This window comes from Meles meles, chromosome 5, assembly GCF_922984935.1.
Source record: "Meles meles chromosome 5, mMelMel3.1 paternal haplotype, whole genome shotgun sequence".
Lineage (NCBI taxonomy): Eukaryota > Metazoa > Chordata > Mammalia > Carnivora > Mustelidae > Meles > Meles meles.
The window spans coordinates 83,806,846-83,811,755 of record NC_060070.1 but is presented as its reverse complement, the minus strand read 5'-3'; the positions used below and the strand labels follow the sequence as shown (position 1 = coordinate 83,811,755).

At 35.9% G+C, this 4,910-nt stretch overlaps 1 pseudogene; it reads right to left on the bottom strand.

Annotated features, from left to right (window-relative positions):
* Positions 1-1,191: 1,191 nt before the first annotated feature.
* On the bottom strand, positions 1,192-1,953 carry LOC123942166 (annotated as a pseudogene).
* Between the last annotated feature and the right edge of the window lie 2,957 nt (positions 1,954-4,910).

Genomic DNA, 4,910 nt, shown 5'->3' with positions numbered 1-4,910 from the left:
CAAGTTTTCTACTAGTTGTCTAAATTTACTCTCAAGAGCTTAAGATGCATTAGGTTTTGCTTGTTTTTGTCAATTTCATCTGGGAGAAGGACTCTGGGAGAGGACAATGTGGAATATTTGTCCTCAATGACTTGCGCACACCTGTAGTTTTGAGATCTCCCGGCATCATCACAGGTATTCCTTTGCTTCTCTTCTGTGCTGGATCTCTTTGTTCTTCATGCTCCTTCTTCATTTAGACTCTAGTTTTGGTGGAATACATCAAGTAGCTTCCCCATGAAAGGTACGTGAAGGTAAATATTGCAAGACGTTCTTTCTATGTCTGAACATATCTTTACCTATATTCATAGAAGATCAACAATTTGACTGGATACAAAATCCAAGAGTGAAAATAATTTTCCTTCAGCATTCTGAAGATGGCCCACTGTCTTTTAATTTCCATTGTTGCTATTAAGAAGACCCTAACCATTCTGGATTTTTTGTTTTCTTCTCTGGAAACTTAAATTCTTTGTCTCCAAATTATTGGTCTTGCATGATAATGTACTGGTTTTGTTTATTGTGTTTGGCCTTTTCAGACTCTTAACTCATGCTTTTTAGTTCTGAGACATCATTGCATTATTTCATGGAAATTTCTTCCAATTCTCTGTTCTCTTATGAAGAACACCTATTTTTCAAGTGCTGACCCCCCCCCTTAACTGACTTTCTGATTTTCTTACCATTTTTCTCTTTTTTCCACTATTTTAAAAATAAATTTCTTGGTGAACTTGTTAGATTTACCTTGCAAACCATCTATTGGGTGCTTCATTCCTCCTTAAAACATTTTAATTTCTGAATGTTTATTTTGTTTTCTGAATTTTATTTTTTGCATGTGTGTCATTCTGTTCCTATTTGAAGTTTTCAAAATCGTCTCTTATTTTCTGAGAATTTAAGTGATGTTTTTCAACTTTATTAAGGCATATTTTGTATATAATAAAATTCACCCATATCATGCCTAAATTTATCTAATTGTGCTATAATCATCATAAATTAGTTTTATTTTATTATGTATTATTTATTTACTATTTATTTTTTTCCCCCAACTTTTAAATTTTTCTCTTGCTCCTTGTTTTGGGTGCTTTGTTCAAGTTTAAGATTTGGAAATACTGACCCTTTGTTAACAAGAGCCAGGAGGAAATAAAGGATCCCTTCCCTCCCCTAGCCTACCTCCACTAAAGCTATCACCCTACCTCGCTGGCTGGATACTGTGAGTCCTTTATGTGTGTGGACTTTGGATGACAGGGTGACCTCCTTCTGTGGTTGCTGGGCTTGTGAATGCTGCAGTATCTTTTGACTTTCCAATTCCCTAAAGTATTTTTAAATACTTTTCCACATTTCTAAAGTATTTTGTGTACATGGCTCTTTGCCTTTATGGTTTCTTTTCCCACTTGATATGGGGGTATATTAACAACTTCTTCCATGACTATGATGTTTTTTCCTTGCCACTTACAGTCTTTAAAGATCTTGTGTATGGTCTCAAAGAGCTGCTGGCCCTCTGGGAAGACAACAGCACTAATTGCATAGGCCTGGCTCAGTTTCTCCTCTTTTCCTATCTGTGCTTTGCTGGCAAGCCTACTAACATTGAGTACAGCTAGGGGAGAAGGGGTTTCTGTTCAGTAATTAATTATTTCCACTTCTGAAATATACTGTAGGTTTATGAGCAGGATGTCTGCATGGTTGGGCTTTCCACTGGAAGGGTGGAAAGACAGCATTTCAGACTGGTAGTGGAAGGCTACCACTTTGCCTTGTAGCTGCTGATCCTGTTACCTCCCTCAGTATACCCGGCTCCGAACTCTGCCGGTAGCAACCACCATCTTGGGAGAGCAGCCTACTATTTGCTGTTAATCTGACCTTCTCACCTTTGTTCCAGGCAACCTCTAGTTTACATTCTATCTCCATAGATTTGCCTGTTCTGAACATTTCCTACAAGTAGAATCTTATGTTATGTGGTCCTTGTGTCTGCCTTCCTTCACTTAGCAGAATATGTTTCAAGTTCGTTCATCTCAGCATATATCAGTAGTTTGTTCTTTTTTACTGATGAGTAATAGTTTGTTGTATGACTATACCATATTTTTGTCTATCCATTGACCAGTTGATTGACTTTTAGTTTTTTTTTTTCCAATTTGGGTTTATTATGAATAATGATTCTTCAAACATTTACTGCAGATCTCTGTGTGGGTGTATGACATATTCATTTCTCTTGGGTAGGTACCTGGATGTGAGATTTCTAGGTCATACAGTAAATCTATTTTTAACTTTTTAAGAAACAGCCAAACTATTTTCCAAAGTGGTTCACCATTTTATATTCCCAGCAGCAGTGAATCAGTGCTTCTGTTCTCTACATCTTGCCAACCTTAGTAATTGTCTTTTTTATTATAGGCATCCTAGTGGGTGTGAAATGATATCTCATTGTGGTTTTAATTTACATTTCCTTACTGACTAATGATGTTAAGCATCTTCTTACATGCTAATTAGCCATTCATACATCTTCTTTGGTGAAATGTGCATTCAAATCTTTTTCCTATTTTTGAATGGTTTCCTTGCTTCTTATTGAGTTGTAAGAATTCTTTATATAACCTGGACCTGTATATCTGCATATCCTTCACTGGATGTGTGCTTTACATATGTTTTCCTCCTGATTTGCTTGTATGTGAATTTCTTTTTTTTTTTTTAAAGATTTTATTTATTTATTTTAGAGAGAGAGGGAGTGCGAATGGGGGGGAGGGGAGTCGAGGCGGAGGCAGAGGGAGGGGGAAGAAATCTCAAGCAGACTTTGTGCCAAGCATTTTTCATGTATACATCTTGTACCACCTTTGTTACATCTCTTTCCTAAGGATTTTATTCTTTTTAAACTATTGTAAATGGAATTATTTCTTAATTTCATTTTCAGTTATGTTCATGACTAGTGCATAGAAATATAATTAATTTGTGTATATATCTCTCTGATATTCTGCAACCTTGCTATATTTGTGTGTTAGTTGTAATAGTGGTATTTTTTTTTGTAGATTCCTTAAGATAGTCTACATATAGGATTATGCCATCTATTAATAGAGATAAGTTTATTTTATCTTTCCTATATGGATGCCTTTAAATACTTTTTCTTGCTTGGCTAAATCCTCCGTGAGTGGAAAATGTGAGAACAGATGTTCTTGGTTTATTCCTGAAGTTGGGGGGTATTTGGTTTTTAAATATTAAATATGGTTATCACTGTAGTTTTTTTTTTCTTTTTAGATATTCAATCAGATTCAAGAAATTCCCTTCTATGGCCAGTTTTATGAAAGATTTTATCAGGCACGTGTGTTGGGTTTTGTCAAATGCTTATGAAAATTTATCCTTTATTTGATTAATATGGTGTATGACATTAATTGATTTTCAGATGTGAACTCAACCTTGTGTGTTTCTAGGATAAATCCCCCTTGGTCATGGTATAGAATCCTTTTTGTATGTTGTTGGAGTTGGTTTGCCAATGTTTTACTGAGGATTTTTACATCTATGTTTCTGATCAATATTAGCTGTTTTTATACAGCCAAATCTAGAATAGGTCTTACATTTTTAATTGGCTTAAAAAAAAAAAGAAGGAATATTTCTTGACATGTGAAAATTATATGGAACTTAAACTTCAGTGTTTATGTATAAAGTTTAAATTTTTTTTAATTTAAATTAATTAACATATAATGTATTATTAGATTCAGAGGTAGAGGTCAGTGGTTCATCAGTTTTATATAATACTCAGTGCTCATTACATCACATGGCCTCCTTAAAGTCCATCACCTAGTTACCCCATTCCCCTACCCCCAGCAACGCTGTTTGTTTCCTATGATTATGGGTCTCTTATGGTTTGTCTCCCTCTCTGATTTCAACTTGTTTTATTTTTTCCTCTCTTCTATGATCCTCTGTTTTGTTTCTTAAATCCCACATATAAGTGAGATTGTATGATGATTGCCTTTCTCTGAATGATTTATTTCACTTAGCATAGTACTCTCTAGTTCTATCCAGTCATTGCAAATAGCAAGTAAAGTTTTATTGAAACAGAGCCATATTCATTTACCTGTTGCCAATGCCTGCACTCACACTGCAACAACAAAGTAGTTGCAACAGAGACTGTATAGCCTATAAAGTCTACAATATTTATTGCTTACAGTATAGGCAATAGAGATTTTGGATGATGGTATCTTTCTCAACAGAAAATTAAATTTTAATCTGGAAGGCAATCATCAACTCTGTCCTGTTGAGGTTTGGTTTTTGGCTTTCTTAGGGAGAGTCCTCCATCCTAGGGCATAGCTCTTACTGCCATGACCTGGTCCTTATACTTAAGGTGTGGCCTTTTTTTGAGTCTTCACCCAAAGCCTGGGAGTTCACCAAATACTCTGTATAATCACTGGAATTAATTACCAACCACTGCCCTCCCAACACTGTGCTCCCTCTGAAATCTCTGCCCAGCTCTCCAGCTTTCTTTGCTGGGTCCAGAGTTTTGCTGTGTACATGTAATTCTCAAGAGTTGGCTCTGGGTGCAATTTTCACACTGAGTTTTTACCCTCCTTCTCTTAGGTTCCTCCTTTCTAGAACCCTCCCCAGCAAATCCCAGCAGTCTTTGCAACTCTAATCTGATATCTGTCTCTAGCCAGTGAAACTACCACTCTCTGATTGGGCACTATTTTCTCTGAATTGTGGTTTGGAAATGCCCTCAGGGTGAAGCTGAGATGAATATTGGGCTCACCTAATGTGCTCATGTGTTTCATTTCTTTATGTTTCTTTCCTCTAAAGGATCATGGCCTTATATTGATTACTATCTAATGTTTAATACACCTTTTAGAATTATTGATGGGGACAGTTAATTCGAATGTCATCCACTCCATCATATCCAAATCCAGATCAAT